Raw genomic sequence first — 26,129 nt, 5'->3', positions numbered from 1 at the left:
AAGTTGAATCTATAGATGCATTTAGGAATAACTGACAACTTTATTGGATTGAGTCCTCCAATCCATGAACATGGACTACTTCTACATTTACTTCTGTTTTCATTAATTCTTCCCCAAATTTTTGTCTAGAGGTCTTGCACATCTTTTGATTAGATTCATTCCTCTAAATTTCTTTTCTAATAGTTAAGTGGGAACCTCTGAAACTCTATTTTCCATGTGATACTGCATATAAAAAATGAACCTTTTATTTTATTGATCTCATATCTAACAATCTAATCACTAAATTCCCTTTCTAATTTTGCTAATTTATCTGTTTATCCTTAGATTTGCTATATTCAAAATTTATCATTTGCAAACGATGGCAGTTTGATCTCCTTATTTCCATTCTTGTAACTTAATTTGTTCTTGCCTACTGCACTGGCTACACCTCTCAGTGTTCAGCAGAAGTGGTGAACACGGGTATTCTTATTCCCAGACTCAAGTGGAAAATCTTTTCTTGGATATACATACAAAATCCTTAATGAAGTAGGAACGTACTGAACTCTGTCCTGTATCAAAAAGGGGAATATATCATGCCCAAATAAGAGATCTCAGAAACACAAGTTCTTGAGTCAGACTGGTCTTTAATGCTTCTTTTTGGTAATAACCTGGTCAGATTTTGTTATCCAAGTCATGAAACGAACAGGAAATATTGTTCCTCTTTCCCTTCTCCGGAGGATTTCTTCCTTAAATATTTGGTAGAATTTGCTGGGAAAGCCATATGATTCTGCATTCTTTCTTGGTGGAAATTCTTTTGTTTAGGGAGCTGTATCATTAGTAGCATACAGTTTTGTACATCTTCGTTACATCTAAATTTTGCTTCTTTGAAGGCTTACTTCTCCTAATAGTATATAATCCTCTTGAAGGCCAGAACTATGTCTTCGGCTCATTTGCAACTCCAGTGCCCATCTTGGAACCTGGCACATTGGAAATGCACAATGAATCTAACTTAGATAACTACATTATTCATTTGAGAATCATTCTGAATATTTAATACCAACATAAGAGGTATGTATTTTGTCTTATGGTCTTTATTTATCTCACTGGCGTCTATGGGAAAGGTTGGTATATTCTCCAAGGACTAATAAGGGCCACAAGAATTTATGGGCACTTGAGTACATCAACAATCTGAGGGAGAGAAAGAGGCAAAGGAAGAGGAAGGCTTTGTGATCTGTCTGGAGGAGTTTCCAGTATGGTAGAGGAAAGAAAATGCACATGCCAGTTTAGAAAAACTAAACATTTTCCTTTCTAGTTTTTGAAAAACACAGATTTTAGGTCGCATTACTGCTTTCAAGGGTTGCACTGAGCAGACATAGCTCTTCTGCAAGTACTCCTTCGAGAAATCTCAGGATGATGCTATCCCCTCCATAATTTAAGTGTTCTATTATGTGGTAACTTATACTTTACTACTGGGCTTAAAATTTATATTGCATTCTTTAAGAGTTTGGCAATGCACTGCAAACAGGCAACATGAAATACCTTGGAAACACTATCATAATATTGGCATCATTCTGATTCCCCGGAGGGAAGGGAGGTGAGGCACACTGTCTTGGCAAGTGCAGGTCCTAGAAAGCCAGAGTGGAATATGGGGCTTCTCACATTCATTGCTCTCTGTGCCAGTAGCCAGAAGGCTCAGAACACAGAGCAGACCTAGAAGAGCATATCTAACCCATCAGGAGAGCAATAATGTCCCCAGTGGGGATAAGGGTTGGAGTCTGGAGCCAAGGGTCAATGAGCAAAGAATGGTTAAATTCATAAAACAAAGAGGAACAGATCAAGACAAAATTCAGGAAGGGAATCAAGCAAACACTGGAAGTCACTGACTTTTGTTCTCGCTATTCTTGGCATTCTGAGTGTGAGCCATATTTCTTTAAAGAATGTCAGATGAAATAATTAGCTTTTATAGGGAAGGATAACAAATTTTGATCAGAGAGAGCAGGCTTCAATCTTACTTTAGCCTCTTACTAGCTCTGTGATCTTATAAGGAAAACAAACAAAAAACAGCTAATCTTTCTAAGTTTCAGTTCTGCATCTGTAAAACTAAAAATAATTTTAAGGTTGTATCCGTAGACAAATGAGATAGTGCACGTGAAATTTCCTAGCACAGGGGCTCCTGGGTGGCTCAGTTAAGCTTCTGTCTTCAGCTTCAGTCATGATCCCAGGACCCTGGATCAAGCCCCGCATCAGGCTCCCTCTGCCATCCCCCCCACCAACTTTGTGCTCTCTGGCTCTCTCTGTGAAATAAATAAATAAAATCCTTTTTAAAAATTTCCTAGTGCAATGTTGAGATATAAAAAGCAATTCATAAATGCTTTTTCCACATACAGCTTGGATTAAGGTCATATTAGATGCTATAATAAGTAAACCTTGAACTGTAAGCAACTTAACACAGTGAAAATTCTTTGCTCACTCACATCACAGTCTAATGTGGGTGTGTGTGGCTGGGCAGGCTTCTACGATCTAATGCAGGGATTCAGGCTTCTTTGTCCTGTGGGATCCCCACTCCTATGACACCGCTCTCTCCTCCACTCAGTCAATGAGGCCAAAGGAAGACTACGCAAAAGGCACGCTCACTCCTTATACATTTTGACCCAGAAGGGACACATCCGTGTCATGTTTCAGGAACCCTGAGATTATGAGACTCTGTTCTTATGTAAAAGTTCTGGCAAAGCTTCTCATCTTCCCCTCCAGAGACCCATTATCTTCATTACCTTGAAATGTGAGCAAATCTGTTCTGGGGTGGAAAGGGAGACATTTCTATCTTTGTCATCCCAAGGGTGATTAAATTTGCTATAGAAGGAGTCACCATATCTTTCCAAGGCCATTTGCTTCTATAAACATTCTTGCAAAGATAGTATGAAACAATTTGGCTGTTAATACCTGAATATCTAGAAACCAGAGAGAGTCAAGGAGAATTGTCTCCCAAGGACTTTTATAATGCCTATTTCTGTAGACAAAGAAACTGAGATTTTTACAAAGCTTACTACCTTCCTAGATGTCATCTGATGGCAAGCAATGTGTGAAAAAATGAAGACTTGGGCCAGATCTCCCTTATTCTCAGACAGGTGACACCATCACTCATGTACACGAGGTAAACTCAGGGAATAGCACAAGTGGACAAGAGCTTACCTGCAAATTCCCCTCTGCAGTTTCTAACAGATGCCTGAGTCTTAGTTCTTCGACCTTTCTGAGACTCGGCTCCCTCTTCTACTGACTGTGAATAAAGATGTTATGGTGGTGAGGTTATGGCGAGGTTACGGTGAGAATTAAATTAAATTACACTGTGAAACCACACCACGTGGACCCACTGTGGGGAAGAGCAGGAGTTGCAGAGACATGCTGCTCCAGCTACCTGCGCTGTGTTTTACTATCTGTGTGACTTTCAGCCATTCATTTAACATCTCCTTGACTCAGTTATGGCATCTGTACAATGGGTACAGCAACAGCTTCTATATGCTAGGGTTGCTGGGAGGATTAAATAAGATGATAAAGATGATACATATAAAGCAGCTAGAACAGTGCACCAAGTGTTCAACTGTAACTGCTGCAGGCGTGCCATGCATACCACCACTCGGAGGGCGCGCTGTGCAGGCAACATCCTCAAGGACCTCCTCTAGGGAGGAGGTACATAATGAGGGGATCGTCATGTCTCAGCCCACTGCAGTCAGAGCAGCTCAGGTTTTACCTGGATTATTCCTTGTTGGGTTTCCTCCCACAAGGGCTTCTGTGCGAAAAGCAAATAAGGCGGTGCCTAGGTGACTCAGATGATTAGTGTCTGCCTTCGGCTCAGGTCATAATCTCCAGGTCATGGGATTGAGAGCCCTGAGCTGGTTTCCCGCTCAGCCTGCTTCTCCCTCCCCCCCATACCCAATAGTGCTCTCTTGCACGCTCGCTCTCTCTCACTTTCTTGCTCCCAAATAAATAAAATCTTGAAAAAAAAGAAAGAAAGAAAAGAAGAGGAAAGAAAAGAAAAAGCAAGTAAGAACCAGCTCCTTCTGTGTTGCGGGTTCCTACCTCTACAAGAGCCTCGAGAAGTCACCCCCACCTCTCTGGACTTGCTTCTACACCTGTGAAAGATGGGAGGGCAGGAGGAGAGCGATAATTCTCATCGCCTTCCTCTTGCTGGCTAGGCACTAACCTTGTACTCTTTGGTAGCAGTCCCCCCTGTAGCCATTCTTAGAAAGGATGAGTGGGGGCGCGTTCAAAGGGAAAGAAATAGGAGGGCATGAGGCCCCTGTGGGAATGGTGTAGACCCTGTCCCCGCACTGAGTGACCAGCCGTTCTGGGGGCTTTAGCCAAGTGGATGATAAGAGGAACACGGAGCCTGAATATAGATCAATCTCTAGTCCCCAGCCAAGTGATACGAGTAATATTTTTATCTCCAGCTGCCACCTCTGTTTCTCAATTGATTGTGATTGCAGTGGGGCAGAAAACTTTTGGTTACTGGTTTGTCATAAACCGCTAACACAAAGAGCCCTAGAATATATTACAATAGCAACACCAATATTATATATATGTATATTAATCTAGGATTTTCCCTATTTAGTTTTTAAATTCCAGAGCTGTTAAATGACTTGCCACAGAGCTCTCAACTGGGAGGTGGCAAGGCTGGAAGTGGGATCCAGGCTTCTGAGCAACAAGCCAGACACCTTCTCATTCTTCCTCACCACGTAGTGACTCCAGCAGAACAGTCGAATGAGGTCACGTGGCTGAAAATGGACCACTGAGAACACAGGGCTTCCTCCTGAAAACATCAGGATCTTTCTGAAAAATAGTACTAGGGAGATTTAATGATGATCAGCAATTAGATTCAATGTTCTCTGGGACCACAAGAAAGATGAGGTGAGATGGGCCTCGGCTTAGCATTTCCATGATATCCGCACCATTCAAAAATGGCTTTGGAGAACGCTGATGCCAAGACACTACTAACAAGCACCAAATCCAACCGTGACACTCTGAGCAATAATAATGATATATACTGACTGTTTTAGTCATAGAAACACCTCAAAATTGTATGCCACGAAGATCCTGAATGGTTTATAAGCCATGCAGAGAAATGAAAAGCAAAGAGAATAAACTGGAAGAGTTTAAGAGTGGCAAGTAAAACCTCCGGTCCGGTAAAGGAAACAAGCTGATATATCATTAAGTGGTGTTTACAGACTTGTCTGTGGCTAGGTCGGGACACCAGCCTGCTGGCCACATTCCAGGACTCCATAAAACATGAATGGAGCCACAGCGGTTTTCTGAAGAGAAAGCAGCCCAAAACATTTCTTGACATCACAGCTCCGAAGAGTGAGGAGTTACAGACTGGTAGATGCAAACATTATGTTTGCAGACTCTCTGCAAGTCCAAGGAGGCATGGAGTCAGGCATCTGTTGGGGAAGACCTGACCACCTGGCCCAGAAGAGTAAATATACAAATGTTCTTTCTCCCTCCAGACCCACCGATGGGCAAACACCTTCATTTGGCAGGGCCTGTCTTTCAAATGTAAGGTTCTGAGCTGCCTGCTGAGGCCCCCCCCATTGCCCAGGTCAGCAAGCGTGTGCGAGCACTGGCATCTGTGCAGAAGTGCCCGGTAAGCTGAAAAGTGGTTTCAAGTGAGGAGTGGTGGTTCTGGTGAATTAGAACACTTTCGAGATTGTGCCGCCCGTGACTATTAAAAAATAAGCGAGACATTGCCGTTGCTGTCTTCTGAGAGTTTTGTTGTTCGGTTTGGACCATGTGTCTAGCTTCTGTGTTTACACATTTTTCTTAAAACTGCTTGCATGATTTTTAAAAAATAAAAAGGAATTTTCACATTTGACTGCTGACTCTCTTCCTGGAATTAGTAAATGTTTTCTTTTCTAATCAGCATGACAGCCAGGCAGAGACAGAGGAAAAGGAAAAAGCACATCCAGGACCACCCAAGGGAGCCAGCATCCAAACCCACTCATCACTCCGCACTGTTTGTTCTTAGACCTTGAGGACAGGTACCCCTGTGATGCGATGCCTGCCCTCCATGCGCCAGACACTGCTGTGTGCTGTACGTAGATTATCTCAATTATTAGCTTTATTTTACAATTAAGGATACTGGAGGTCAGAGAGGTTAAGCACCTTGCCCAATGTTATAGCTTACAAACAACAAAGTTGGAAGCTAAATCCGCATGGGTCTGGTTCCAAAGCTTGTGATCTTCCCACCGTAGCATGCGTCCCATCTGGTCGATACAGTCAGGGATCCAGATTAATGATGGCATCTATCGCTTCAGGGCACCTTGAGTGGGCATTTATTTTTATCTTTTTTAATATCTGAAGCAGTTGCTTTGATTTTGGATTTTAACAGAACACTAATAGGATTTGTAGAAAATGACTATAATTTTACTACGGAAAGACTCCTATGTAAATTACTGATAATGACTTGAAAATCAGGCTCTATAGAAAAGTACCAAAATATATTCATAGAACTGATGTGTGGTATTAACTGAAAACCCTTTCTCACTGAAGTTGCTGTCCGGAGACTTTTCTGATTATTCTACAGCTGAGGCTGCACACTTGGGACAGTATATGGTCTTGGTGGGTTACGGCCCAGGGCTCAGACGTCCTCTGATTTCTTCAGGAAGGTCCCTAGCAGTGTGTGCTCCCTCTCTTTATGCCTAGTCCAACCAATAAAACAAGGGCTTTGCTGTTAATGTGTCTTGTGTAACTCATCTCAATGGCTCTGTCTTTCCAACATCTCTTTCACTCTATTTTCCTTTAGAATAAAGTATTCCTTACCACACCTCCACATGGTTTTGATAAGGCTGCAAACTATAAAAACACACTTTGCCTTAGAGCTGAGAGTAAGGGATAAAGAGGACACAGGAAACAAGCAAATTGTATCGTATGTTAAATGCTGTTGCTCTTGACCCCGAGCCTCGAGCCTGGTAATGATCTCCTATCCCAAGTGCCTGTGCTTTTATGCTTCTCTATGAGGACATTCCCCTGCAAACAGAACAGTGCCCAGACCTTCCACAGGATTGTCCAGAAATGCCAGAGATTTCACATACCGAGACTCTGTGGGAAATAATACTTCACTTTCCCTCCCTTCAGGTGGATAATTGAAGTACATTCAAAGTGGTCATTCAGGAAGTCTCTAGCAGGACTGAGCCCCACTTCCTCACAGTGGTTCCCAGCTCACAAATGTACCCACTGCTGGCTAACGCTACTGTGACTCACTTTCCTCACTCCCTCACTAACATTATCAGTGCCCCAGGACGTGGGTTGGTTCATGGGACAAATCAGAGCCCCGACTTTTGCACCTGTTCCACTGGGCTGCACCTGTCACACTCTGTGTGCTTCCTCTGCTCACTCTGGAGTCCTCTCCTGCACCTGTGCTCCTGCTGGTCTGCGGGGGTGAATGGGTGGGGCAACTGAACTCCTCATCCCTAAGTATCTGCATGGGACAGCTAATGTCCTCCGCAGCCTGTGGCTGCTGCCCTTACATATTTTCCACCAAAACAGGGCCCAAAGGCAGGAGGAGATATTCCGGGTGATTACTTGCATGTCAGACATATTCTTTTCTGTGCTCTTGTATACTTGGAATGATCAGCGTCAACTACCACAGCTGGAGTGGTGATTCCTTTCCCCACCTGTGAGGCGTTGGGCACAAAGAGTCAAAACTGCTGGGTGGCAGCCATAACTTAAAGTAGAATGGAGCTTCTGCTTCTGGATATGAGAGAATAGCAGACACTGAATTAGCTTGCCTATGTTCAATTAAAAATGACAAAATAGTGACAAAATAATGAATACTGTTACACTGAAAAAATAAAAAAATTTTAAAAAAATTACAAAATAGGGGCACCTACGAGGCTCAGTTGGTTGAGCATAGACTCTTACTTCCAGCTCAGGTCATGATCTGACCTCAGGGTCTTGAGATCAAGCCCTGCACTGGGCTCTGCACCTAGCAGGGAGCCTGCTTGAGATACTCTCTCTCTCCCTGCCTCTCCTGCTCATTCGCACGCGTGCTTTCTCTCTCAAATAAATAAATCTTTAAAAAATAATAATAAACAAAAATTAAAACTGGTCAAAGTATGTAACAAAACAATGATTTTCAAACCTTGGCCAAAGGCAGGGCTTAAGAGTAGTCCCCGTGAGAAGGGAAACAAATCAAGTGATCTCCAGAAACACCCCCCATTTACTGCCTGGAGAGAGGCCACAACACAGGGAAGGGAAATCCAAACTGAGCCATGGAGTTCCCCGAGTGGCAGAGATAGAGTTTAGATCTCAGTAAGCCAGCATGGCTAGCATCCATAGCGCACTGTACCAGAGAGGAGAGAGAACCCCAGGGAGTGGCAGAAGGTCCCCTTGAGTCTTTGCCTGAGTACTGTTCAGAGCATGGGTGTGAGGAAATGAGCCCAGGGAAAAAAGCACCAGAAAAGAGCATCCTAAACACTCCTCAGGACTCACACAGGTCAGAGACAGTCTGTGTTCCTGCCAGCTAAATGGGAGAGGCCTCCTAACAGATGGGCATCGAGTAGAATCCCGAGAAGGGCACTGTCTCTGTATTAGGCCAGATTAGCACTCCAGTAAATGCTATTCAGGTCCTAACTAGCAAAGCTGAAAATCAAGCCTCAAGTAAATCAAATGATTTCCATGAAATTTAACTGTGTCCCAGGGGGAAAAGGCAAAAAAATTTTTTAAAACACTAAAAAATCCAACAAACACATAAATTTACAATGTCTGGGTATTCAACAAGAATTACAGCTACTCAAGGAATCTAAAAAAAAAAAAAAACAACAACAACAACAACAACAACAAAAAAACCCTCCACTTATGGCAAGAAGAATAAAATCAATCAACAGAAAAAAAAAAATCCCAAAATTGACAGAAGCTAGCAAAAATATTAAAGTAGCTACACTTTGGGTGCCTGGGTGGCTCAGTGGGTTAAGGCCTCTGCCTTCAGCTCAGTTCACTATCCCAGGGTCCTGGGATCGAGCCCTGCATCAGGCTCTCTGTTCCATGGGGAGCCTCCTTCCTCCTCTCTCTCTCTGCCTGCCTCTCTGCCTACTTGTGATCTCTGTCTGTTAAGTAAATAAATAAAATCTTTAAAAAAAAAAAAAAGTAGCTACACTTCCTCCATACCAGAAAGGAAAAAAAAAAAAAAAAAACACGGAAAATATTTTAAAACCCCAAATCAAACTTCTAGACCTGAAGAACACCCTGAGATTAGAAACACACTAGATGAATTGACCGCAGACTATATCCTACAGAAAAAGAAAGATTAGTGAAGGCACAGTGAGCTGTCTGAGAGTGTACTACACTCCTAGAGATAGACAGACACAGGTAACACCATGCTCAGAAAAGAAGCCACTCTAAACAAGGGAATACCAATAAAATGTCCAAGAGCAGGTGGACAGAGTACTAGACTAGAACCTGGAGGAAAGCACTTGAAAGCACACAGGTGCAAAGTGTCAGTCTCAGGAAAGCACTACCTCTGGGGAGGAGGGAACGATCTGGAAAGAAGAGCCATCCCTTGGAGACCTGGTAATGAAGGAAAAGAAAAGTATATCACAGAATTAGAAGACACTACTGACCAGCACACACACCCAAACAGAAAGAGGAAAGGGCCATTAGTATTTTAAAAATACACACAAGAGGAAATCCTTGAACAAAGAAATCTAGTAGGCATCCCAAATCCCCCAAATCTCTTTATAGATAACTGATTATTGCTACTTTGGAAAATCTAAGAATAAACAGGAAAAGACAGCAAAAGGTATATGGAATCACTGAAACTCCTGAGAACAAAAAATTCTTAAGTAAATATTCACTAAATTGCACCCAAAGTAGAGAAAAACACTAATAGATGAGCATAAAGTTAAATAAGCAATGGCAAATATAAAATAGTAACACTATGAATTAGAAATTCTAAAGTCAAGATAAAAAACGGATATATAAATTATGTTGAACAAACGTAAGAAGTTGAAGAAAAAGACAAAATCACCTCAGAAATAGGAATAAATTACAAGGTAAAAAGGAGCCTGGATTTTGCTAAAAGTACAAAGGAACTGAAAAGAGAACAATGTGAACAACCCACAGAAGGAAAAGACTCAAGATGTACCAAAAGAAAGATAATCAAAGAGGATCCAGCATATGTATAATGTAGTTTCTGGAGAAAAAACAATGGAACAGAACTAATATTTAAGGTTATAATCCAAGAAAATTTTTAAAATAAGACTTGAATATTCATATTAAAAAGGCCCACAAAACTGGGAACATTTACCCCGAATACTCAACTCTAGGCATAATCTAGGAAAACTATTAAACTCCAAGGCCAAAAACATAAAAGTGGAAGAATTTTCAAGCCTCTAGAGCAATGGAAAAAGTTATTTATAAAAACAAACCAACAAACCAAATCTCAGGCTGTCATCAGACTTCTCAAAAGCAGCACAGAAAGAAAATAAAGAGTGAAAAAAATTTTAAGAATCAAGGGAGAAAAAAGATGAACCAACGATTCTATACCCAGTCCTGAATCTAGATGTCCTGCAAAAATCCAGTCTAAAGCATAACAATTGTAGACATCTAAAATATCAGGAAATACTATATTCAAGAATCTTTTCTGAGGGATTTACTAGATTGTTTGCCAGCTAGGGCCTGAGGACCAAATGCAGCCTACCACCTGTTTGGGTTTTCCTGGAGCTCAGCCACACCTGTTCGTCTCTGTATTACCCACGTCTGTGTCTGCACTGCAATGGCCAGGTTGCATAGTTACACCAGAGACTGTATGCTCCATTAAGCCCAAAATGTTCACTAGCTGGCCTCTCACTAGGAAATGGTTGCCAATTGCCGCACTGGAGACTGGGTTTGATCTAGATAAGAGATAACCAGGGAACCTGCCAAAATGAAATTTAATGCACATAACTGTAAATCTCAGAGAGGTGAGGATGAGGGCAGAAGAAGAACGTGTAAATGCTACATGTTCCAACAAAGTGACATGGGAGAAGGACAAAGAATATTCCACCGATTGCTGCTCGTTCACTGTGCCAGGGCTGCCCCATCTATAGCCCATTGTCCTCGTCAGCACACCCAGCTGGCCACACTGCTCAGCTCAATGTGTGCCCAGTGTAGTAGTCCTGATTAATGAAAATAACAGCTGTGATCTTAAATCAAAGTTTTATTCCAATCTCGCTAATTAATCCTATCTGGCATAAAGGCTGAACCACACCTGAGCTACCGGGATTCACTGTGTTCTTCTAGATGAAGAGCATAATTTAGCAGCCTCCTGGAACCAATTCCCCAGACACACACCCCAAAAAATTCACCCTCACTGTTTCATCATTGTTAAGAGGAGGCACAGAAAGACAAACCTCGTAGGATCTCTCCTCAAAGTGGAGAGGAAACTTGCCTCAACTACTGAAGCTTAGCATTCCAAACTGGAGTCGCTGGGAAGGTCCTCTCAAGCAGGACGTTACCATGCTGCCAGCTGCAGGGAGTAGAAGAGAGTAAGGTGATCCTCAAAAATGAAATTATCAGGGGGAACAAAATAATCCAAAATGTGTTCCGCGTAAGAGAGAAGTTTAATCATTCTTCTCACTAAATTATTCATCATCTAGCATCCCAGCCTAAATGTGTTCCTGAGGACTACATTTTGTCTTTTAATTCCCCCTCAGAGAGTTGTGGGAGAGAGCTGTGTCTTTCCCAGAGAAAGAATAAGCCATTAAAAAAACGACATGCTTATAGTAGGAGCTTGATAAATTTCGTTAATGATAGTGCTCAAAAATACAACAATATGCTCTAATACTCTGTCCAGAGACAACCAAATCAGTTTCGTCTGCTTCTCTTCAGCTGCCCAGCCACACTTTTGTTATTTTATTGTTTATGTGAGCTACTCTGCATCTCCTGGTGATAATATGTGCCTACATAAAATCTAAAATTAGATTTCACAAGGGGAGATAGTAGGCATAAGCACAGCAGTGAAAATGTATGTAACTGGTAAAATGTGCGTAAAATATGTCAACTTAAGCATTTGCCTAATTTCATTTACATATTAAAGATTCTATTGAAAGACATGGTAATTTTTGTGCTTAGTCAGGATAAAGAAGATGAAAAGAAGCTACAAGGTGTATACACATCTCTTCTTGATAAGCATTTTCCTTTCCTTTGCAAATGTGTCCATATATTCTCCAGAAAGCACCTTCATTACGTTTGTAATACTGCAAACATAGGATGATATTAACTATATGCATCACTGAGTTAGTCCTAGTATTGCCATTTACATTTTGTTCACTTTACCTGAACAGTACATTTTAAATGTTTACATGCTTTATTTTTGTGCTCACTCTTGCCTCTTTTTAACACACAGGATACACAAGAAAAGTCATCAGCAAAGATACTTATGTCAAATTTCCTATGAACTTGAAAATTAAAATGGTACTAATCCATGAACAAAAAAAGAAATCTGGAAAATTATATATAGGCAACATTCATAGGTAGAATGTCAGGGCAAAAAAGTCAATAAGATCAGAGTCAAAAAACAGAAATTCTCACACCAGCTCCACCAGTACAGGCAACATAGCCTGGGATAGACCAAACTCACAGAAGGTCTCCACCTTCCCTTTAAGGCTAGATAGTGTAAAGTGAAGGGATTTAAATACAACATGAGAGTGGGGCACTGGCTATCCACCCAGAGGCAGATGCAAGGACCCTTGCCAGCACAGAACCTGTGTTCCCCTTGGGCCCAGGATGCCCAGATCTGCCTCAGTCCAGCTAGGCATCCTTTTTGTAATGGGAGGTTTCATTCAAAGATGAACATCAAAGTATTAATTTTTATAAGGAATTGTGCTTCTGCTCAAGTTTCAGCACAGAGCTGTGTTGCAAACAAAGCCAGAACATAAAGAGCCCTAAAAGACTCTGGGGACCACTCCCCTTACCCTGAATCTCACAACAGCACCAGCATCTGACTTTGACATTGGAGCAATGTAGCAGCTGGGGAAAGAGCTTAAGAGGATCAGGCTGCAGTAGAAAGAAGAGCCACTCCTGTGTGCCTGACCTCTCACACGCACACTCACTAGAAATTCCGGAATCCAACCATATCAGAATTATTGTCACTCACTTTAGAAATACTGAGGAAAAGGACAGGATGAGGGATAGGAAAAGGGACAGAAACCCTATTCTTGTTAACAGAATAGAAGGCTCAGAAAGGAGTCTGACACTGTTGGTGGGAATGCAAGTTAGTGCAGCCACTTTGAGAACAGTGTGGAGATTCCTCAAGAAATTAAAAATAGAACTTCCCTATGACCCTGCAATTGCAATCCTGGGTATTTACCCCAAAGATACAGATGTAGTGAAAAGAAGGGCCATCTGTACCCCAATGTTTATAGCAGCAATGGCCACAGTTGCCAAACTGTGGAAAGAACCAAGATGCCCTTCAACAGATGAATGGATAAGGAAGATGTGGTCCATATACACTATGGAGTATGATGCCTCCAACAGAAAGGACGAATACCCAACTTTTGTAGCAACATGGACCGGACTGGAGGAGATTATGCTGAATGAAATAAGTCAAGCAGAGAGAGCCAATTATCATATGGTTTCACTTATTTGTGGAGCATAACAAATAGCATGGTGGACATGGAGAGTTACGAGAAGGGAGTTGGGGGAATTTGGAAGGGGAGGTAAACCAAGAGAGACTATGGACTCTGAAAAACAATCTGAGGGGTTTGAAGTAGTGGGGGGTGGGAAGTTGGGGGAACCAGGTGGTGGGTATTAGAGAGGGCACAGATTGCATGGAGCACTGGGTGTGGTACAAAAACAATGAATACTGTTATGCTAAAAATAAATAAAAAATAAATTAAAAAAAAGAAAGGAGTCTGAATCCAAATTATATAGGGTATTGAAAGCCATGTCTTACATTTGAGATTTTATTCAAATCATTATTGAGGCAAGAGATAAAGGTAACTTAGACGTTAGCACTTTAGCTGCTGGTAGAGACAGAAAGTAATGGGAGAATTTGAGATGAATTTTTAAAGGCATAATGATGAGAAACTCAAAGCTTTCCCACTAAGATCAGGAACAAAGCAAAGATGTCCCCTCTCATCACCCCTTTTCAACAATGAAGTGGAAATACTAGCTCATACAATGAAATAAGAAAAAGAAATAAAAGGTATACAGATTGGGAAGGAAAAAATGCAACTGGCTTTGTTTGCAGATGATCATCTATGTAGAAAATCTGAAAGAATCAACAAGCCAGCAACAGTAACAACAAAACCTCCTGGAACTAATAAGTGAATATATAAAGGTAGCAGGATACAAGGTTAACCTACAACAGTGGATCATTTTCCCACAAGCTAACAATGAATGAATAAAAACTGAAATTAAAAATATAATACCACATGCATTTGTACCCAAGAAAATGAAATGTTTAGGTACAAACCTAATGAAGTATATATAAAATGTGTATGCAGAAACCTAAAACACTCAGATGAACAAAAGCAAAAAACTAAGTAAAGAGATATCCCATGCTCATGGATAGAAAATTCAATACCATTACAGTATCAGATCTTCCAACCTGATTTATAGACTCAAGCAATTTCAATTAAAATCCCAATTATTTTGAGGATATCAACAAATTGGTTCTGAAGTTTACAGGAAGGGTAAAATAGCCAATAAAATAATGAAGGAGAAGAAAAGAGTTGGAAGACTAATATTACTCAACTTTAAGACTTATTATAAAACACATTAATCAAAACAATGTGACATTGGCAAAAGAGTAGACACGTAGATCCACTGGGGGTGGAACAGAGCACACAGAAACAGACTCACATAGATAGTCTTCAACAAAAGGGCAAAAGCAATACAATGGAGAAAAACATTCTTTTTAATAAATGATTCTGGAACAACTAGACATCCACATGCAAAGAAATGAATCTAGACACAGACCTGACACTCTTTGCAAAAATTAATCAAAAGGGATCATAGCCCAAGAGGTAAAACACAAATCCATAAAACTCGTAGAAGATAACACAAGAGAAAACCAAGATGACCTTGGATACCATGCTGCCTTTTTAAATACATCAAAGGCATGATTCATGAAAAAATAATTGATAAGCTATACTTCATTAAAATTAAAAACTCCTGCTCTGTGAAAGATAATGTCAATGCCAAGAAAAGGAGAATACCAGCCACAGATTGGGAGGATAATTTACAAAAGTTGATGAAGAACTGTTATCCAAAATATACAAAGGACTCTTAAAATTCCGCAATAAGGAAACAACCAATCTGATTTTAAAATGAGGCAAATACCTAGACAACCAACCTCACCAAAGAAGATATGCAGATGGCAAAGAAGTCTAACGAGAAGATGCTCCACTTCATTTGTCATCATGGAAATGCAAATCAAAACAACAATGAAATAACTCTACACACCTATGAGACTGGCCAAAATTCAGAATGCTGACGACACCAAATGCTGGTGAGGTTGTGGAGCAACAGGAACTCTCATTCACTGCTGGTGGGAATGCAGAATGGTGCAGCCACCTTGGAAGACAGCTAGCAGTTTCTTACAAAACTAGACATATTCTTACCAGAAATCTAGAAATCATGTTCCTTGGCATTTACACAGAGGAGTTGAAAACTTATGTTCCCACAAAAACCTGCACACAGATGTTTATAACAGCTTTATTCATAATTGCCAAAACTTGGAAGCAACCAAGAAGTCTCTTCTGTAGGTGAATAGATTAATCAACTGTGAAACATCCAGAAAATGGAATAGTACTATGACAGTGCTAAAAGGAAATGAGCTATCAAGCCACGGAACGACATGGAGAAACCTTAATTGTGTATTACTAACTGAGAGAAGCCGATCCCAAAAGGCTACAGTCTATGATTCCAACTATATGACGTCTGAAAAAAGCACAACAGTAAAAAGATCAATGGTTGCCAAGGGTTGGGAGGGGAGGGAAGAACAGAGAGGATTTTCTAGTGCAGTGGAAATACTCTGCATGATATAATGATGGATACAAGTCATTATATATTTGCCCAAACCCACAGAACGTACAACAACAGCTGTGAACCCTAATGTAAACTATAAGCTTTGGATAAATATGATGTATCAGTGTAGGTTCATCAACTCTAACAAATGTACCACTCTGGTGGGGTCTGTTGATGGGAGAGGCTATGTACATATGAGGGCAGGGAGTATACGGGAAATATCTATACCTTCCTCTTAATTTTGCTGTGAACCTAAAGCTTCTTTTAAAAAATTAAGTTTAAAAAAAAAAAGTAGACTGAAAAGATCTGCTAATGGATAGGATATAAGGAGTGAGAAAAAGGAGGAAAAAAATCAAGGATTATACCTACACATGGGTCTTGGGATTAAGTAATTAGATAACAGTGTCCTTTTCTAAGATACAGAGGTATAAACATAAAAGAGGAAGGAGATCAAGAACTCTGTTTTGAAGTCTATTAAACATTCACAGGAAGATGCCCAAAGGGCAGTAGGATTGATGAGTTTGGAATTCAATGTATACACAAGGACTAGAGACACAAATTTGGGATTCATCAACATATACACTGAATTCAAAATCAAGGTTGTAGGTAAAGTCTCCTATAAAGAGATTTTCAATCTAAAAGCAGTGGGTCAGGGCACCTGGGTAGCTCAGTGGGTTAAGCCTCTGCCTTCACCTCAGGTCATGATCTCAAGGTCCTGGGATTGAGCTCCATGTCGGGCTCCCTGCTCAGTGGGGAGTCTGCTTCTCCTTTCCCTCTGCCCCTCCCTGACTCTGTTTTTTCTCTCTCTGTCAAATAAATAAATAAAACCTAAAAAAAAAAAAAAAAAAAAAAGGAAGCAGAGGGTCGAGGACTGAGCCCTGGAAGGCTCTTCTATTCAGACATCAGACAGAAGAGAAGCATGCAAAGAAAGTGGAAGAGCAAAGGTCTGTGAGGTTGGAGGGGAAGACAGGTCGTCAGAGTAGACAACAAGAAAGTCAGTCAGGAACGGGGATGACAACTGTGTGGATGACTGCCACAAAGAGAATAAAAACAAAGGAGTGTCCATTAGAATGACATCTGGTAACCTTGATACAAACAGCTGCACTGGGGTCACGAACACAGAAACCAGCATGGGATGGAATGGGCCGTGAAGAAATAAAGAGAACCAGCAACTTCCTTTGGGAGACTTGTTATGTAGAAAAGCAAGAGAGGCAGTAGCATTGAAGTATGAGATCACGTAACCCAGGCCAGGGCAGATTTCCAAGATGCAAAGCATGTCAGCCCTGCTTCTATCACACTCCCTGGCACCCATCAGCCTGGAGAGAAGCTCCAGACTCCTCAGGCTGGTTGTCAACGACCACACCCAGCCTGGCCTTAAGCAATGATCCCACCTCAACTTCGGCCTCTCTTGTGTCCTTCCTCCTTTTCTTCCTGTCCCTCCCAAACCATCTACAATCCACTCATGCTACAGTAGTCAGCACTCCATCATATTCATTCTTTCAAGCTTTCATGCTGTCATACAAATGGTTACTTTTGCCAGAAATGTCTTTTCCTTTCCTGATTTTTCAATAATTGAGGCTCAGTTTAAATGACCTCCTGCATGAAGCCTTCCAACAAACTTGCACCTTCCCCTCTTCATCTGCCTTATGCACGCTGATCTGTGATTTTGTCTATTTGTTGACTGTGTCTTTTCCCTTCCCTATAACTTGGACCTAGCAGAGGCCTATAGCTCATTGGCTATGAAATATGAAATGAACAGATGTACCTATAGATATTAGCAATATAACTTCTGTCAATGGTTCCACATTACCCTATCGTACCCTGAGCACGTATCCACATTGGCTTATCCAAACACAAACCCCATTCCTTTTATTTCCCACCTTCGTCCAAGCACCATGCCCAAGATAAAATGAGAAAAGCCTGTTAAACAAAGGAAGAAAAAAGTGATGAAAACTCAGTAGCATCCCAAGGTAGGGTAAGTGCATATTAGCTATTTTAAATTTCGAGAGCCTCAGGGCCATTCCCCCATTTCAGACAAGTCCAAAACAGGAGGGCAGTCTTTCCTGCAAAACTGCAGAGTTCTGTAGAATAAAAAAGAGCTGAGGACACAGTCTTTGTTTTATTTTAAGCAAGATCTCGGTACATGAACATGATCCCAAAGGAAATTTAAGCTTAAACTGATTGACAGGAAAACAAATTTGTCATAGCCTAGCCTTACTTAGAAACCCCATGAAATATCATAATCTTTTTGAATAAAGTACTCTGGATTGACATCTTTTTTTAAAATGATAGATGCTTTGGAATGCCCTGTTTGTGTAGAGGGTGTGTAAGAGAAGCCCACGGGAAGCACAGGGCAGGGAGGGCTGGAATGGAGAGCAGCCCACGACGCGATTGCATCTCTTGCCTGTTTGGGGCAACAATGTCTCCCACTGGGAGACTGAGCACCCTCGTGTCTTCCCTCTGCCTCACACCCAGTATCTACTTGGTTGCTAACTCCTACCTGTTCTGTGTTCACATCTACATAATCTATCACTTCCTCTCCACCCTCTCTCCACAGAGGAAGGTTCCTGACAATCCCTGCCCAGCCTACACAGCCCCCAGTTTACCACACCATTTCCACACTGATGAGGTCTTTCTCTGCTAACAAATCTTCATGACTTCTCTCATCTACAAAATCAAAAACAAACTTTTCACCTGCTGTTAAAGGCTTCTGCAGTCCAGCCTGCCACCTTGCTGGCTATTCCATTTCTCAAAGATTTGTACAATTGCAGGTATTAAATTTGCTGTTTCCGTTTCAGAATGTCATCTCTTAACTCACACTCAGCACATATTCCTATGATTTCTTGAAATACAAGAAAGAGGTATAGACTCCCACTCTTAACCACATGTGGAGCTTTGAGGGACAGATACATTGGCCTGGGAGAAATAGCCTTCCCAGATTCAATTTCCAATCTTGTCAGAGGAGAGGAAGTAGAATACGTGTGAGATGAGAAATGTAACTCCTCCGATTGCTAGATGTGCAAATTTGACAATGTTATGTGGTCCTGATGAGGTTCCAGATCTGCAAATGGAGATTATGGAAATTGCCTTATAGACTAGATTGTAAGAAAAACACAAATATGAAATCACCAGGACAAATTAGATGGTCAATAAATGTATGAGTCATTTTACTAAGAAAACCACATCTACAGCTAATAGAACTAATACTTTAGAATTGTAAGATGTTAACTTAACGTGTGCATATACTTGAATGGGAGTATGTGAGTTCGAAATAAACTAAGATCATCCCAGAATGTGTGCTTTAAAGTAATGAAGTACTTCAAGGCATTTACTTGAAACCTAGTAGTGTACGAACTCCGGACATCATCTTCCGAAGAAATGAGACTTTGTTCCTTAGAAGACCTACTGTTTGTTTGCTAATGCCAACACCAGTCTTTCCTGAATCTTTTCCCCTCAGTTGGGGAAACTATGTGAAACTATGAAAAGGAAAATTTATCCTTTCTTCACAGTTTCTAAGGTTTTTGTTCTCTAGAGCCCAAAGATTCATTTTACAAAAGAGATAATGAAAGATTTTTAACCAAGGAAGTGGAATGTATCATGATGTAAGATATAAATTTCCATATCTTCCACACAGCAAAAAACCCTATTTCAATACCGGCAAACAGCCTTGGGGGGGCGGGGGGGATCCTTAGCATACAGCATATTTCACAATTTTTTTTTCACAATTTTTAACTTTTTTTTTTTTTTTAGCAATCCTAAGCACTTTTTACTGATAAGGGTATTACCTAGGTATTATCTATAAGAACTTGGAAATTATTTTGCTGAAAGTTGTGAAGTTAAAACGTATTGACGGTAGTTGGTAATCATGTTCTCTTTGAATATCGGGCACTAAAACCAGAGTAAATGCTTTAGACTTCAGCTTCAAAAATACCCATTGGTAAATGAAAGATTATTAGTAGCAAATCTTCTTTAGAATAAAAAGATTAGAGTTACCAATTTCTACCAAAATTACCACCTTCTTGCCATGCCATTCCCTGAGAGATTTTAACCTGAAGTGAAAGAATGATTCCAAAATAGCTGCATTAGCATAAATACGGCCACATCTAAATTTTTAATTGTTCCCGGCCACTTTCAGAGAGGTACGAAAAGGCAGAGCACAGAGCGGGGTGGGGGGACAGGAGCCCCTAGTCTACACCCAGAAAAACCCGATTGGGAAAATGGTTCCCATCGAACGGATATCACAGACGTAATAAGACCATTGAGATATAAGTGCTTTAGCCTGTTTGATTTTTTTTTTTTCTTAATTAAAAGGAGTTGGGTTACTATGAAACACATTTTAACTTCTAGTATTTCCCTCCACATACAGGTGCTTGGCTCTGACACAGAGAAGACCTCGATAACTGTAAAAAGAGTGGATCGTGCCACTTTGTTGTTGTTTTTCTGTTTGGGTTTTTTTTTTTTTTTAAATATTATTTTATACACAGTTACGGAAAGCCTTCACTGAAGACGGCCCCTTCCCTGCGAGCAGGATCTTACGCAATCCTGACGCCTTACCTGTGACATGTAGTCTGCCATCCGCCTTTAAGACATGAGGAAACTGGGTGTGACGGGGCAGGCAGAGTAGCCTGAACACTGGCACTGTCGCCGCGCAGGGACCACCCCTAACTTGCAGCCCGCCTCAGCGCTCCATGTACCTCAGGCTGCCACTGGGCGCCGCCATGTCTCTTTCCCAGAATGCTGTTCTGCAGAATGCCCGGCTGTGCGACTTTCTGCCGGGGTCACCACCTGCTTTGCCTCTCAGCACCTTCCAGCATTTTCTGGAACCGTCTGGTAGGAGAGGCCGCCGTTGGTGTAGTGTAAGAAGTAATGGGTTTGGAATCTGGTCATGGAGATTCCAATCCCAGCTCTGAGGATTATGGGATGGGCCCAAACCCCTCATCTATCCTTTCGTGCAAACTTGGTTTCCACCGAGGTGACATGGTACTGAGACCCCGCCAGGGTCCCTGGGAGAGGAGCTAAGGAACCAGGTCGTGTGTGCTCTAGCGGCCAGACAAGCCGCACAGAACCCAGCAGATGCCCAATCAAAGCCGTTTTGGAGAAAATGAAATGAGAATTTGCAGTCGTTCTTCCTGCAAGAGTCAGGGGCTTTGCTGTGAGTGATCCTTTAGCACAGTCAAGCCTTCAGCGTATGGAATGGCCGCACAGAGACACGGAGGAAACAGAGAAGGGGGGACAGGAGGCGGCACTTAGCACAGTGCTCACCGGAGAGCGCACAGACTTCCCCGTCTCTCAGTGGGGAAGGAAGAAACCTCGAGGTCAAGGTCCCGCCAAGAAAATCTAACAACCTCAGGCTGAAGCAGAACCAAGATTGGGCCTTACACCTGTGGTGAAGGAGGAGGCTGTCACATGCGGGCAGATCAAGGCCATGAGGAGCACACCTGGGTTCTCCTCCCGACTCTGCTCGGAAATCACTGCCTGGTTTTTAGAACTCTTCCCTTCTTGCAGCTGCATTTGCTCTTCCCGACCATGGAGTATTGGACTAGACGGTCATTGTAGTTATTTCTGGAGACTCCTAGTTCTGGTTAACTTCGTTTTCATCAGGAAGTTCAGCCTAGCTTTGGCACATGTCTTTTCAGCAACCAGTGATTTGGCAATGAGCTCTTACCTCTTTTATTCTGTGTATGAATAAATTATATTATGGCTGCCATCAAATTTTTTGCATTTGGGGGCCACACTCTGCTTGCCATAGTGTATTTATTCTTTAAACAGTCAATTCAAAGTTGTATTAAAATTAGAAAGTCAATTTTAAATTGTATTTTTATTTTATTTAGACTTCTAGCAACTTTATTCCTAAAACTGGTCTAACATTTCTTTTTTCTTTCTTTCTTTCTTTATCCTTCCTTATCAGGATCAAGTGCTAAGACTATGGTCATTTCTTTGAATGAATTGGAGCAATCTTTCTCTAAAGCCCTGGATAATTTAATTAACATGAGGATCATCTGTCCTCTAAAGGTTAGGTAAAACTCAGCTGTGAAGCCATCTGCTCATGATGCTTTTTTCCTAATTGTTGATCATTAATTTTCTTTCTAATGTCTTTTTTTTTTTTTACAGTAGTTGAATTTTTCAAGTTTTCTTCTTCTTCTAGGGTTGGCTTTGACTATTTGAATTTTGTAAGAAAATAAAGTTGCATGAGTGAAGAAAGAGTTGCATGTAATAGTCCCCTTAACTCTCCTCCGTGCATGTGACTATCACCTTTTCATTTCTAATTTTAAATATTTTTATTCTCTGTTTCCCTTAATCCAATTTTTAAGGCTTTTATCCATTTTCTGGTCTTTTCAAGAAAACTGATTTTGGATTTACACATCCTTTCTGCTATTGTTTTGTTTTTTACTTTTATTCCAACTTTTATCTTTAATATTTTCTTTTATCTTGATTCTTTCTAATATTTTCTTCCTAGTTTCTTCTGTTATCTTTTCTAGTTTTTTTAGGATGGGTAGTAATTCCTCTATTTTGTCTTTCTTCTTTAAAACATGTTTGTCTGAGAGGCATCTGGTTGGCTCAGTTGGCTAAGCATCCGACTCTTGGTATCGGCTCATTTCATGATCTCAGGGTCATGAGATAGAGCCCCACATCAGGCTCTGCACCTAGTGGGGAGTTTGCTTGAGGTTCTTTCTCTTCATCTCCTTCTGCCCCTCTCCTATGGGTGTGCTCTCTCTTTCTAAAAATAAATAAATCTTTTAAAAAATAAAAGAAATATGTCTGAGGCTATAAATTTTTATTGGAATTCAACCTTAGCCATGTCCCATAATTATGGCATGGAAGCATGTGCTGTCTTTCTCCATTTGCATTCAACAGGTTTATTTCCCATCTCTCTCTGCTTCTGGAACCCTCCCCTAAGGGGTCGTATCACCTAGAGCCTCTTGTTGAGTGGATTTCAATTGGCTTTGGCCAATGGGAGCCATCAACAGGAAATCAGAGGACAGGAAAGAGAATCTGTGACTTACTGCCTCCCTGTTCATCCCAGCAATTCTTTTAGTGGCAGCAGGTACCTTCTCCACATACAGAGGCTCTTCCACAGCTTCAGTTCACATTAGGGTCCTTAACACATTTACTCACTTTATCAGTTCAAGCCTTGAGGTGAGAACACCTTCCCATTGTTGCATGAGTCTCTGGATTCTCTTAATCTTGCTGAAAGCTTTTAAATCATTACTTTACTCAAATCTCTTCAGTTGAGCCATCTAAGTGGAGTTCTGTTTCCTGGTGGAACTCTGATACACAGTAGTCATTGTTCTTTCAATAGTTTAGTTTAATTCAAAATTGTTTTTCATTATCCAGTCACCAGGTATTACCTAGGAGAGTATTTTTTAACTTCTAAAAGACTCTATGGATGTCATCATTTTTTTTGGATGTTAGAATTGTGGAGTCAACAAATATACAGCTCTCTTACACCTCTATTTTGTAAGCTGCTAGAGGATGTGCTCTACCAAGACAAGAAAGCAAACCAAGAAAGCAGGTATATGGCCCCCAGTGAACAAAGCATCCTTTTTTTTTTTAAGATTTTATTTATTTATTTGAGAGAGAGACAGTACAAGAGAACATGAGCGAGGAGAAGGTCAGAGGGAGAAGCAGACTTCCCATGGAGCTGGGAGCCTGATATGGGACTCGATCCTGGGACTCCAGGATCATGCCCTGAGCGAGCCGAAGGCAGTCGTCCAACCAACTGAGCCACCCAGGTGCCCCTGAACAGAGGATCTTAACAGACAGGAGACTAAGTGATTTTTCTGATGATTAGAAACGAAGTCCTCGGATGCCAGTGATACAATCCAGTGTAGAGCAGAGGTGTGGGGCCAACAAAAGGATGTTTCTAACAGAATACAATTACTTCGAACTGATGTCTTATATGTTTGGCTGCATTGAGAAAACATGTTCAGGTATTTTGAAGAGTTTGGAAAAGATTTAGCAACAAGTACCTAGAAAACTAAGCAAATAAAAAAAAAATGAATCATTCACAGAAAAATGAAAAACTATACAGAAAAGAAATATCCTAAAATACTACATGGCTCATCTGTGAACGACGCTTATATGATAATAATGATATGAACACTAATAACCAAATATTGGAGCATGGAGAGGAATTATAAGGGTACAAAATCCTTAGTTTCACAGTAGAATGTCAACTTATATTAATTGACATTTCAAAAAATGGCATAATAAGCATATTATTGAAGAATCAGGAGGTGAATACCAAGAGTCGCTCACAATGTTAAAAGAGGGTCGTCTGAAAAGCAAGGATCAGGCATGTAGACGAGAGGAGCAGAGGAATGGTGTTTGGTTGTTGTTGGCTATTAAAAGCCTCCTTCCTCTCACTTTCTAAACCATATAAATATATTACTTTGATAAGAAGTTAAATGTTTAAAGAAACTCAGGTTTCCTTCATCCAGGAAATCAAGAACAAAACAACATAATTATTCTGGAAAAAAATGAAGCCATTAACACCACAGTATGAATTTACCTTAATCAACTCCTATGTCTTTAACTCAGCAGTCCACTAATTCAGGGTTTTCTAGGAGGCTCTTTCGGACACATGGGAAGGGAGTGTAGCCTAACTCTGCTCCTCAAAAATAACAGAAGGAAGCCTGGGTGGCTCAGTTGGTTAAGCCTCTGACTGTTGATTTCAGCTCAGGCCATGATCTCAGGGTCCTTGAATCAAGCCCTGCCTGGGGCTTCTGGCTCAGCGTGGAGTCTGCTTCTCGCCCTCTGCCCCTCCTACCCCCCCCCAACCTAAATGAACAGATCTTTAAAAAGTAATAATAATAGAGACCTTGCTTCAGCTGGGCTAAGACAATCTTATATTCATCGCACCAAGGGTCATTACATTCTCAACACCAAACTAGTGTATGTTCTGTTAAATATTTTTCAAATGTGATAATTTATTGCTTGAGACTTAAGAGCAGTTTTATTGTTTTTCACAGCAATTTCATTTTCCCTTAGTCATTCTCCCTCCTACACTCTGGCACTTAACAAATCTTCCTTCAGCGTTGGGGGGATGGCTCCGCAGCATATATCTAGAAGTCCATCCTCAGCATAACAAGCCAATTAGCTGCTAAGAAAAACACAGCAGGGTTCTCTTGCCATTTATTTTGACTTAAATTCCGTGTCTTATAATAGCCCAGCAAAACATGGAGCACTGACAGTGTGTCAGCACTGCAACTACTAAAACTTCTTTTTAGACTTTTTGTAGGGACTTATTAAAGGTATAGGGCAGGGAACCCCAAACCTGTAGACCATTAAGAAGGAAGTCTGCAGGCCGCTTAGAAACATCACCCCATTTAAACACCTGGGATGTGGACCACAGGAAAGGAGAATTCACTAACGATGAGTCTGTTGATAATTTGTAAGTTTTTTAATATAAATTTTCTGTTTTTGTAAAAATTCATGTAAAGTTGGATCACATGATGTGAATGTCAAGCAAGGACATCTAGCTCAGAGATTTCCAAGTCTGACTTTAAGGACCCTGGAGTTGGAGCACATATATCAGGGGTCTCTATGGTGGTCAGGAAGGGTGAGCAGTGATCATAATATGTGACCCCTGAGTTTCTTCAAACCTGTGCAGTTCCTATTTGACCCATCATTTCACACATGGGAAAATAAAGTTATCTGGGAAGGAGGAAGAAACTCATCTAATATTGTACAAGTAGCAGGTGGCAAAGCTGGAACCAAATCCAGGTCTTTGGATTCCCGGTTCAATGTTTTCACCAGTGTCTTTTGCTGCCTTTCCTATTTTAGGTGCTTTTCTATTTATGGATACTACAACGTATCCCTTTCTGGAGAATGATGGAGATGTTACTACCCTGCATTTTCCCTAAGGAAAGAAGTTTGATAAATTATTTAAATATCCACTTTTCTCTGCTAAAATGTACACTATGTTTTTCTCTAAGTAAAATGTGAAAACACTTATATTACTGAGCCATTTATATGCACCATTTTTCTTCTTAAAAGCTTCTCTTCTCCCATATCCATTGCTTTGGAAACCTCTGGAGATATTATAATGAAATATTGATTGCCATCTCTCTCATCTTCACCCTATTCATATTCTAATGATCCTGCAACTCCGGAATAATTTCTGTTGAGAAATCACTAATTCAAAAACT

Source organism: Mustela lutreola, chromosome 9 (assembly GCF_030435805.1).
Source record: "Mustela lutreola isolate mMusLut2 chromosome 9, mMusLut2.pri, whole genome shotgun sequence".
In the NCBI taxonomy this organism is placed as follows: domain Eukaryota; kingdom Metazoa; phylum Chordata; class Mammalia; order Carnivora; family Mustelidae; genus Mustela; species Mustela lutreola.
Note: the sequence above shows the minus strand (reverse complement) of the source record.